The 13303-nt window shown below is 33.2% G+C and overlaps 1 pseudogene; it reads right to left on the bottom strand.

Annotated features, from left to right (window-relative positions):
• Positions 1–567: 567 nt before the first annotated feature.
• On the bottom strand, positions 568–2255 carry LOC149188823 (uncharacterized; annotated as a pseudogene).
• Positions 2256–13303: the final 11048 nt, after the last annotated feature.

Raw genomic sequence — 13303 nt, 5'->3', positions numbered from 1 at the left:
CGCAAGTTCTGCTAATGGTAAAGGAAGGGTATCCACTATATTTAATCGTATAACAAGGCTTGGACTGAAACTGGTAAGCAGCATAAGAAACCACCATAAAGTGGCACATTCTATTTCTCTCTACGGGTCCACCCGACATCCAACATAATGATGGGAATCTAATAAGAATGAAACGAGAAACCCATCTATGGGCCTATTATCCACCTTCGAACCAGCTACAACTTGCCTTAAAGTCTTCTTTTCTCAATATCTCCCTTAGCTCAGCTTCAATTGATAAAATATTTGTAGCTAGACTTGCTCAGTCGGTTTCATCATGTTGTCTGTAGATCAGACTATATGCCATCCATCAACTCCAATGACATCATCTCCTAGAATCAAAGTTTCACGTGTGCCTTTTTATGTTGTTACTATTTCTAGATCAAATCCTTTTATGTCCATATCATTGATTTCCATAACCCAACAATAAAAAACCTTCATATCAACAGAAAGCATTATCTGCATTATCTCTCGTATACCTTCACTTATATTATCATATTCTACTTGTATGATTTGAAGATATCTTTCAATCTATCCATCCCCAGTACCATCCAAACTGACATAACCATATTCCACAAAATAGGTCACAAAATCAACAAGTTTTCCTTTTCCACAAATAAAATTTTCATCTTTCAAATGTTATATTTCCTCTGTCCGTTTAGAGGACAATGAAATATAGGATTTGAGCCTACAGTGATTTCCCTTATGGATTGTGGTCTCCACAACATGGGAAACATTTATGGGTCTACCAATATTTGAAGAATGTGTATATGGAAGTAGATATACAAATAGAAGACAAACAATAGTTATAACCATCACAACAATTATAACACTTCCAAACAATTTTGAATTGGCACCTAGATTTCTATCAAAGTGAATTATATTTCCAACAATAATCTCCACCCACGTATAAATACACTAGTAGTGAGAACCACAAGAAGTATGAGACCAAGAATTAATGATGGAGATTTCAACTCTCTAAGTTGTCGTAATCATGAAAAAATTGCTTCTGATAAACCATATGCTACTACTGGTGAAACAAGCTAAATAAAAGCTATGAATGAAGAACCATCCTTAACACAAATTCCCAACATCAACATTAATATCCATTGAACGAGCCCAACTTTAAGTAACCACCTATGTGCCTCCCACTTGATGGAATCCAATTGATATTTACTAATACCCTCAATGTCAGACAACTCATGTCGTTTTTTCCTTCCCTAGCTATAGCAAGTACCTATGCAGCATAACATATCCCAAGTGATGACCAAAAAGAGCCCCAAGTAATGCAGGTGAACCAAATAAGCCTACCAATAACCAAGGACTTGATATATAGGGAAACGATGATAAACATAAATGTCGAAAGAGGAAAGTGATTAAAGTAGAAAAGATCAGAGATAGGGCCCATGTCATCAAAATACTCAAGCATGATAAGGAGAGGGACATCACAACTTGAAATCCTCCCTGAACCAATGAAGTAGCCAAAGCAATAAGGATTGCAAAATAACTGAGACATATAGTGCATTTGCAAAATTTTGAGAGTACAAAATCATGTATTTTCCCAACGTGTCAAAATAGATAACCTGGAAACTTTTTAGAACCCTTCTCAATTTTCTTTTGGTTTTTGGTTTTGCAAATGAGGTGAGGTTAAAAATTCAAGTAATAAAGCAAGGATATTGTCTCCAATATGTTGAAGGGAATCAAGCTGCAAACGTTCCAATTTGTCATTTTCCATATGATAAACTGTAGTCAAGTCCATGTAAGAAAAATCAAGACTAGACAACCCTACAACCTCCTTATAAACTTGGAAGTTGGTGGCAAATTTTATCACTTCGGACTGAAAGATATCCTAGGACATTATCTTAGCATATGGGTGCTTGGCCACATGAGCAAAATCTTCTACAATCCAAGGTTTCAGACCACCCTGAAACAAGCTCGACTTGCCTCCTAGACCCATAGCCTCTAAATCAATACAAGTTGAATTGAAGGATTCCAGAGGAGAAGACTATATAAATGTGAGAAGAAACTAAAATAGCATTATTTGCTGCCTATGAAGAATACTTAGGTGTGATTCTCATAACCACATGCTTCAAATTACCATAGGTTATTTTTCTCCCCTTAAAGAAGCCTTCCCAACCAAAGCTCCAAGACCCATAGCTCCACCTGTTTGTGCTTTCTATGTACTTCCATAACAACAGGTCAGTAGTCTTGTTGGGCATGGAGTCCAAAATACCTTGAATCTTTAAAACCTAAAAATATCCTTAAAACTTTATTTGCTGGAAGTATTCTCCTTAAAAAATGAAAAAAAGAACTATAACTTCTAAAAACTAGAAATTAAAAGTTCATATAGTGAGCTTATTTAAGTACAACTCCTACCTATAAACAATGTTGATTTTAGTAAAGTAAAATCAGAGTTCTAGTGGTACCATTCCAACATTTGAGTGTTGATACTTATACCATATTCTTGAACTTTATAAACAAAAATATGTTTGAACTTGTGCAAGTAAAACTGATTGGAAAATGTTGATATATTCCTAGAAGAAGAAATTGTTTGCAAAAATATTTTTATTCCCGAACTGCGTAAAAAATCCATATAGCTTGCTATAGGGTCATAAAATTCATGAAAGAAAATATTTCTCTGGTGTGTAGCGTGACTATTTTGCTGGGATGTTTTGGGGTAGCCAGATTTTGATAAATATAAAACATCATTATCATTCATTTATTCAGCATTGGGGTCATTGTGTAAACACAGTTCTCTTCTTCAAACATAATGCATATGACCCACTTCTCGTGAACCGCTTACCTTTATTTTCTAGGCATCATTTACTTCTTGTGGCTATCTTTGGCATATGCTCACACCTTGTTCTTCGTCTCAAGGATATAAGTCATAGATCGGAGTCCCTTTATCAAACCCATTATTATCTTCCTCTTTTTGTGCAACTTTCCATGATAGGGATTGTTGTTCTGAAACACCCAATTCCCCTTCTAAACCATACAAATCATAAATAGGAGGATCATTAAATTCAACAAAAAAGATCTTTGAGGATAACATTGTAAACTATCAGACGGGAATCATAAACTCAAAATGAGAACTCTAACCAAAAAAAAAAAAAAAAAAAAAAAACAAAAACACAACCCAAAAACGAAAAGTGTTAATGATACATCAACACTTTTTTTTAGGGTAAAATTTCAAAAATTTTAAAAATGACATTAAAAAAAAGCATTACTCCAAAAAACCTTAAAATTCCAACAATTTTCGGGCATGTCTCTGAAAAACCTTAAAATTTCAACAATTTTTAGTCATAGTTTAAAAATAAAATATCATGAATCAGAAAAACCTTAAAATTTTGACATTTTTTCAATCATGGGATTAAAACCAAAGATCATGACTACAGAAAACCTTAGGTTTTCAATATATTTCAACCATGACATTATGAAAAAATTATATGACTATTTTTTTTAAATGACTACCTGGATGAAAAAGTCATTATACCATGAGTAATTTCTTTTTTAAATGCTGAAAGTATAACTATTTTAAAATCTTAGCTCAAGACAACTTGACATATTGCAACAAAAATTTAAAAATCAACCATCAAAATGACACGCAGTGTAGGCGAACTCGAACCATTGTAATGAAAACTTCAAAACCAACAAAATTAATACGTTGTGGGGGCAAACTTGATCCACTATAATGAAAACCTTAAAAACAACTATCAAAGGAACATATAATGGGATCAGGTTGTAGTCAAAGATCGATGCAATCCTGCAAAAAATTAAAAAAAAAAAAAAAAACAACAACAACATTAAAAAGGTGTTTATAAAAAGCAAAATTAACTTATAAAAAATAAAAATTTAAACAAAAAATAAATATAAAAATATAAAAAATAAATGAAAAGAAAATAAATATTTCAAAAAAACATAATTTAAGGAAAAAAAAGTTAACACCCAAAAAAAAATAGAAATAAAAATAATTCTTAATTGGATAATTACAAACAAAACAAAACAAAAAACATCAAAACAAACATTAAAAAATAATAAATAAATCATTAAAATCGAATTAATTAAAAACAAACAAAATATATATATATATATATATATATATATATATATATAACAATGGAATAAAACTAAAAATAAAAAACATTAGAAAACAATAGAGATACAAATTAAAAAAAAAAAATTAAAGAAAAAATATATTAGAAAACATAAAAAAATTATTATGTCTCTTCATTATTAAACATTCCACTTCAACTTGGCTTTCATGATGTGGTGAGTGTTAACTTAATTGAAGTTGTCTTTTAGCAATGGCAGGAGGAGGAGAGAATATTTCTTTTCCAAGAGCTGCATCTTCATCAAATGTTACGTCTCTACTAAACACTATAGTTCTTTAACCAGGTACCCTTGTTGTCTGATTTCGGGAATCAGCCAGCCCAGCCCAGCTGCACAAGGGGACATGGGCTAGGGCAGGAGAGCTGCACGAATCAACCAAGCCTCGCCAAGTCGCCCATGCGATCGAGCGATAGGGCAGGTGGAGTTGCACGACCCTAGCCCATGGCCCCTTGGGCAGCTGGGCTGGGCTAGCTGATTCCTAAAATCGGCCAACAAGGGAATAATAATTTGTTTTTATGTTTTTTAATTTTTATAAAAAAAATTAAGTTCTAATTTTAATTTTTAAAATTTTTTAAAATGTTTTTTATAATCTTTTTCATTGTTTTTTCTTTTAATTTATTTAATTATTAGTTTTTTTAAAGTTTTTTTTTAATATTTTAATTTCATGTTTTAGTTATAATTGTATTTTTTAGTTTTTAATTGTATATTTTAATTTATTTATTTTTTGTTATTTTTACTTAATTTTTTCAGGAAAAAAAATTCAAATTTCATCTTCTTCTTCCTTTTTTGGGTATACATTTCATAAAATTTGCTATTTTTCTTACTTTTTTATTCAAAATTTTCATAAAAAAAAATTATTTAGCATGTCATATTTAGCGAAAATGCCCTAAAATACGTATTTTTTTAATTATATTTATATGTAAAATGTGTATTTTTTGTTGAGTGTTTAAAATTATTATTTTTAGTGACAATTATTTTATGTGTATTAAAGTATTAATTACCGATATATAAATATATAAAAAATCCTAACCTTAGAATATAAATTGCAAAAAATAAAAAAATTCATTATAAAAAAACATTATAAGAAAAACAAAAAGCACAAGTTCATAGAACCCTGGAAAAACAGACATCTTAGGACGAAAAAGAAGAACATGAATAAGACAACTTGAAAAATGGTTAAATAATCAACATTTAAAAAAAATTGGGCATAATTAAGACGTAAGAAAATTTCAAGTGTCATAAATATGCCTTAAAAAAAAGGTTGATGCTTTTGAAACCCTGCATAAGCCAGCATAAAAATTAGAAACATTTAAAAAAATATATCTATACTTAATTATATCAAAAAATTTAAAGTGTCAAAAATAAGCCCTCTAAAAAAAGGGGTTGATGTTGCATCAACACTTTTCAAAATAAGCATGAAAATCACTAACATTAAAAATAAATGTTCATACTTGATACATAAGAAAAGTTGAAGTGTTAAAAATATGCTAAAAAAAGGGTGTATTCTAAATCAACACTTATAAAAATCGGATGATTTTTTGCTACCTCAAAAAAATGAGAACTCGGTATAGTTCCCATTTGAGAGTTTACAACATTGGTTTTATTTGCAACTTAATAATGCCTCATTCTTCCTAATCTTGATTTCTAGGCAGTGCTTCTTGGTGTTGTTTTATGTTTTCTTGGAGCAGAACTTCACAAACGTCTTCAACAACAACATCAATCTTGGAAAGATTTTCAATATTAAAATGTTCACAATAATCTTCAAACAAATATCCTTGTGAATATAATTTTATGTAAAAACAATTAAATGCCACATGGAAGTTCTTTAGAAAAGATATATTGTGACAAGGCAAGTTTTTAAACCAGACCCTAGCTTCCTGGTCCAAAGAAAATATAAAGAACTTCATTTTCACATATTCATGAACAATACCTTGTTGCTCCATGCAATCATGCAAATCTTTGAGGTGTTGAGTTGGGCTTTCATTTGCATTGCCTCTGAACCTTGGCAAATAAATATTCCATTCAAGAAAAGAAGGCACATAATGAGGACAACCATCAATACCAAACAAATCTAATGGTGCAAATTTGTTAGCTAGAAATGTAGGGATAGCTATTTGTAAAACCCAAAAAGTTAGGAGTACCCAAAGTGAAGCAAATTGGTGAAGACTTACAGCCAATGAGTAGTCCTTGTCACCTTCAAGAATCATTTCTTAATACCCAGGGAAAAATACCTTCGTTTCTTCATACCCTGACAACGACACCAATTTTATGTTGTAACCCTAGAGACAACCTCTAGTTGGAGGAGTGCCCAGGACATCTGCCAGCTAGTAAAGATTTAATTATAAGGCCAAATGGAAAGAATGGTTGGAGAGATAGATTATGAGAGTTGTAATGATTACTCTAATTCTAAAACCTGTTTTTGTAAATCAAGATGGCCATGAACAATGAGGATTGAAAATTTTAAATTAAAGAGGTGATTAGAGGAAAAGTAGAAACAAACAGGGTTTTAGCTCAGGCACTTAAGAATATGAACCTCAACTTTGTAGAAAGAATGGTGAGTAAAACGAGAACTTGTGAGTGAATTTGTGGAACATGGAGTGCCTATTAAAGGTTTTTAAATCAAGAAGTTGAGTACTAACAAGTAAATTCAAAATCATTAACTTAAATAACCCAAATGCATCATACATTATTCCAACAGAAGAATTACACAAATGAATTGAAAAATATAGAAAGTGGAAAACAATTTTTGCAACTTGCCCAGAGATGGAATCAAACTGGTCTCTATTCCTCGATTTCAGAGAGAAATTTCATTACAATTTTTTATGCATATTTAGACACCTACATCTCCCCCCCCCACCTTCATCTTATGAACACCAAACCCCCTTCATTTGGTTCTTCTATCTCCTTTTTTAAAGAAGAATATTACATGCAAGAATAGATACATGTAAATATCAAACTATATAGTTGTCTCTGTTTTAGACTTTTATTCTTCCCCTGGACCTAACTGTTCCTGTCACTCTCAAAATGATTCTTGAAAATAGTTATATGATTGTTCATTTCGAGAGAATTTACAAAAAAAAATAAAAAAAAATAAAAGATATATATATATATATTAAATATAAAAGTATGCTTTTAATAAAATAGGACTCGACCCTCTTAAAAACATTTACAATGTTCATGCATGGCTTTTTCAATAGTTTAAATAAATGAATAACATCAAATGGCCCCAAATAATCTATAACCCAATCTAAAGATCATTGTGGGCTCATGATCACGGTCTTTTGTCACATCGGAGTTGCACTAGATGCATGTCGGCCTTGGTGGAAGTTAGAAACTGTGCATGGGTCCTAGGTTCCACTAGGCATACGCTAAGGAAATTCACAACTGGTTTTAAAAAACCATAAAACCACTTTGCACCCCCTCCATTAGTGGTTTTTGAAGATTGAGGTGAAGGGTGGTGCAATAAATCGGAATCGTCGATTTTATCTATATATGGTTTCATAATATAGCTTTGAGCCTCTCTCTTGCTAATTAAAAGGTGATTACATCAACTCATTGTATTTTGTTGATTTTGGACAAGTAACATGTGGATTGTCAATATTTCTCAGATATGTAGTGGGTATAGTCTTTAAATTATTTGTTAATCTTCCAACCATCTTAGATGTTATTGTTAGACTCACAAGTTTTGGTAATGGTAAAGGAAGGGTAGCTATTATATTTCCTCTTATGGCAAGGCTTTATATACCAACACCAGTAGAAATCAATATATTCCTTACCTCAACTTCAATCAATAAAATATTTGTAGTCGAACTTGGCCAGTCAGTTCCATTATGTTGTTTGCAAATCAGATTATATGCCATCCATCAACTTCAACAATGTCTATCTCCCCGAATGAAAGTTTCACGTGTAACTTTTTGTGTTGCTACCATTTCTAGCTCAAATCTTGTTATGTCCATATCATTGATTGCAATAACCCAATGATTAGAAACCTTCATATCAACAAAAAATTATCTCTCTTATACCTTCACTTATATTATCAAATTCAACCTATATGATTGGAAAATCTATTTCACTCCATCCATCACCAATACCATTCAAACTGACACATCCTTATTGCACAAAATAGGTCACAAAATCAACAAGCTTTCCTTTTCCACAAATAAAATTTTCATCTTTCATATGTTTTATTTCCTTTGTTAGTTTTCCTGGTGTCACAGAGGATAGTGAAATATAGGATTTGAGTTGAGAGTGATTTCCCTTATTTCTTGTTGCGTCCACAACATGGGAAACATTTATGGTTCTACCAATATATGAAGAATGTGCAGATGGTAGTAGATAGACAAATAGAAGACAAACAACAGTTGTAACCAGAACAACAATTATAACGCTTCCAAACCATACTGGATTGGCACCTGGATTTCTATCAAAGTTAATTATAGTTCTAACAATATTATTCACCCTTGTATAAATACACTAGTAGTGAGAACCACAAGCAATATGAGACCAAGAATTAATGATGAAGGTTTCAAGTCTCTAAGCTTTCACAATCATGACAAAATTGCTTCCGCTAAACCATATTCTATTGCTGGTTAAACAAGCTAAATAAAAGATATGAATGAAGAACCAGCTTTAACACAAATTCCCAACATCAACATTAATAGCCACTAAACTAGGCAAACTTTAAGTAAACACCTTTTTGCTTCCCACTTGATGGAATCCAATTGATATTTACTAATACCCTCATTGCTATGAAACTTATGTTTTTTTTTTCTTCCCTAGTTGTAACAAGTACCTCTGCCGCTTAATGTATCCCAAGAGATGACAAAAAATATCCCCAAGTAATGTAGGTGCACTGAATAAGCCTACCAATAACTAGGGATTTTCTATATAGGGAAACGGTGATAAACATAAATGTGGCAATAGGAAAGCGATTAAGGCATAAAATCTCAGAGATAGGGCCCATGTCATCAAAATACTCAAGCATGATAATGAGAGGGACATCACATCTCGAACTCCTCCCTAAACCAATAAAGCAATCCAAAGCAACAATGGCTGCAAAATAACTGAGATGTATAGTGCATTTGCAAACTTTTGAGAGTAGACAGTCATGTATTTTCCTAGCGCATCAAAATAGATGACCTGGAACTATTTAGAACCCTTCTCATTTTTTTTCTTTTTTTGGTTTTGAAAATGAGGTGAGGTTAAAACTTCAAGTAATAAAGTGAGCATATTTTCTCCAAGATGTTGAAGGGAAACAAGCTACAAAAGTTACAATTTTTCGTGCCCATATAATAAACTATTGTGCAGTCCATGTAAGCAAAATCAATACGAGATAGCCATACAACCTCCTTGTAAAATTGGAAGTTACTCGCATCTTTTATCACTCCAGAATGAAATATATCTTGTGACTTTATCTGAGCATATGGGTGTTTGGCCACACGAGAAAAGTCTTCTACAATCCAAGGGTTAGTACCACCCTAATACTTGCCTCCTACACCCATATCCTCCAAATCGAAAACTTGAATTGAAGGATTCCACAACTGCAATCACCTGCACGTCCAGATGAGAAGATTGTATACATGTGAGAAGAAACTAAAATAACATTATTTTCTGCCTCTAAAGAATACTTGGGTGTGACTCTCATAACCACATGATTTAGATTACGATAATTCATTTTTCTCCCCTTAAATAAGCCTTCCTAACCAAAGCTTCAAGACCCATAACTCCACCCATCTATGCTTTCTATGTACTTCTATAGTCAAGGTGTAAAAGTCGAGGTAGAAGCTGCTCGAAGATTGGTATAGGAACACCTAGAGGTGGAGAGGAAACAGGGTGATGCCAACACTTGATTTAGGTTCTGGGGCTTGACGTGGATGATGTTTGTTTTATTTTAAATAGCTCCACATTGGTAAGCAAAAAATGTGTTTTATATACAACATCATTTGTGTCACTTGTCGACGTGTTGTGAAAATAGCTTGTGGTCCCTCCTCTCAACGCCATTGTGTGGTGCTTCCTTGTGATTGTAGTTGGTGTACTTTTATGGAATTGCAGCATGGAAGAGGGGCTAGGAGATTTAGCCTTTGAGCCCAATGTTTATGTTTTTTTTTTTTTTTTTTTTTTTTTTTTTTAATTAGAACACTTTTTTGGATAAAAGATCGAGAGTAATAAGAATGCTCTTTGAAACCCCAAAATTTTCCAAATTCAATTTTTTTTGTTTGGGAAAACATAAATCATAAAATTTTGTCATATGATAGATAAGACAAAAATGTTTGCAACCAAAGAAGGCTTTGTATAAACACCTTAGAATGTTTATACTTGGATTAATGGATCAAGGTTTATCTTGTTATTATATGTATTAAGTAGAAGGACTCACTTGACACAAGGAGTGGCAAGTTATTCCATGATAGAGAGAGCAATATGCCCTCTACGAGTGGACCATACCAGATAGCATATATGCTTTAGTGTATAGGAAGCAACAGTGGTAGCAACTATGATTGCCATAGAAGGATTTGTCTTAGTGCCAGAGGGAGAACCTAGTAAGGGTGACTGAAAATAAGTTGTCATGATGGATCTAGTGAAGGAAGTTGATCTATTTATGGTTGATACAAGGCATGTGGTTCAACATGTGTTGAAGTACTTGAGTGGTACAATTGGACATGGATTGAAGTTACGAAGTGAAACGACTGAAATATACAGATCTATATTGGGAAAAGAGTGTTGAAGATAGGAAGAGCACATCGTGATGATGATTTAGTTTTGATTTTTATTAAGAAGGATGCATACATCTGTCATACTCAGGACTATAAGAGTTGATTATATTGTAGCTAGTTTGGTGAAATGTGAAGTAGTTTGGCTTCAGTAACTTCTCGCATGAATGTTTGATCAAGTGCAGGAGACAACCATGATGATAGGTCAAAGAAAATACCAAAATATGGTACATAAGGAAGTAGTGAGGATCATAAAGCCTCTATCCCAAGGAGAAGTTTGTATACTTCAAGGACAAGCTTGAGAAGTTTGTATACTTCAAGGACAAGCTTGAGACATTTGTATACTTCATGGACAAGCTTGAGAATTTGGTATACTTCAAGGAAAAGTCAGAGTGGTTGAAAATATTTTCCTCGGTTAGAGGGAGTGATGATGTTGTTGCATCAAAGGGCAGACATTCTCCCTAAGTAAAAATATAGGTAGATCAAAGTATTGATTAGGGGGCACAAAATGTGGTTATCAAGAATGGCTTAGAGAGCATCAAGACCAAATTGCTCTCTAAGTGGGTGAGTGAATGCCTCTAACATTGGGCACGAAAGTTACCATTCAAATAGCATGCATGAATGGTAATAGCCCAAGGTTTCATCATAGGTCACAAGTGCTAACTAGGTTCCAAGTGATGACTTGGATAATCGATGAATTTCTCCAAGTGAAAACTTGTTGAGCATGATGTTTTCCACGTGTAGTGATTGACACATCAACATAGTTACATTATTTAGAGACAATCATTCTCTATGGGTGAAATATATTGACTAGAATTAGGGAGAATATTTTGATAGAGGACAATCATTCTTCTTGTGTCAATTATGTTGACCAGAATTAGGAAGAATGTTCCTAGAGGCCCATAGTCACGTAGTTGAGCGGGTTCCTTTCATTATCAAGATTAGACTCTCCAAATAGGTTGAATAAGCACATTTAACATTAGGCCCAAAATTTCTCATGAAGAGTGAGGCCTTTGGAGATTCACCATGAATCGACGATATTGACCAGATTGATAGTGAACCAAGACTAGTCTAGGTCAGGAGCACCGATTAGGATTATGGTGATGATACACGTAAGTCAGAGGTATTGACCAAAATTATGGTAAATAAGTCATGATGTTGATTTACCTTGAGCCAGGGTTGTTGACCGAGATTATGGTAATAGAATGATGTTGGTGTTGATGATAAGTTATGAACATTTTATTAGAAATTTTTTTCAATAAAATAACATCTAGATAGTTATTATGAATGCCTCCATAGCTAAGAGGGAGCGTTGAAATTTTGTAGCTATGGTTGGTCTTCATAATTTTTTTTTTACCCTTCAAATATATGTAATGACAAAATCAAGACATGTTCTCCATGTTGGTTTCAAGAAAGTGAATTTAAATAATTGAAATTTAATTTTATATCCTCACAATGCTAATTCATCCTTCATAAAGATAAATTTGTCCCAACAGAGTAAGCGTGAGCCTTGGGACACTCTTAACCTTTATAAATACACTAACCATATTCCTCCAAACTACAACCAATTCAGATCCTCTGTGTATCATCAAAGGAGCAAAAGGGAATATGAGTTCCTCTAAAAGGAAGAAGTCTTATGAGGCAGATAAAAGTATCTTTGAAGTATACGATTTATCTGAGGTAGATCTATTCTATGAAGGAGGCTGAACTATTGAGTAAACCAAAATTCTGAGCAAACTTATCTCTAGATAGAAGTTTGACTAGGTTTGACATGGGCTTTGTTATTTTTTAGTTTGATTGTTGAATAAAGTGGTGAGTTCCAGTATTGCAGCAATACTGTTGCAACTCCTGGGACTCCCTTCTTTACTTTTATCAACCCGGTAGTTCGTAACAAACTTGGAAGTGTCGGTGCTGTATGCACAAGTACTAGCTCTTGCCGCATCTGTCACTTGGTCAGCTGGCACAAGTCCACTAGGAGCTTAAGCCAACTTTTATGAGCTCTGAGGAGAAGTTTTTAGCTGATGGATGAAAGCTAACTCAAAGAAGGCTGATTTACTTGCGGAAGGAAACTAGAAAACTGAAAGGAAACGTAAACCATAGCAAACCCTAATTTTACCAGCAGGCCCTACTGATGCAAGAAAGAGGATGCAAGCTACTGAAAGAGATGCCATTGACTTCTAGGAAGGTAAATACATGTATCTAAGCTACTTCTACAGTAACATCTGAAAAAAATAAAATAAATAAATAAATAAATAAATAACATCTTTTTGTATTTTTGAATAAGTTGTCAGAATTATCATGCATGCGATTTGACTGTTTTGACTGTGCAGATGAGGATTGGCGAGAAGAAATGCTTGCAGAAGGTTGGGAAGGTTCAAAGAGGGCCTAAGGGGTCCCTAACACCCTTCCAGAGAGTTTCACAGAGTTTGGCCATCAAAAAACCTCATTCG

The sequence above is a fragment of the Pinus tabuliformis genome, chromosome 3_1 (genome assembly GCF_031772625.1).
Source record: "Pinus tabuliformis cultivar Carrire ecotype Pingquan chromosome 3_1, CPIR1, whole genome shotgun sequence".
Classification (NCBI taxonomy): Eukaryota; Viridiplantae; Streptophyta; class Pinopsida; order Pinales; family Pinaceae; genus Pinus; species Pinus tabuliformis.
This window is presented reverse-complemented; position numbering and strand designations above follow the sequence as displayed.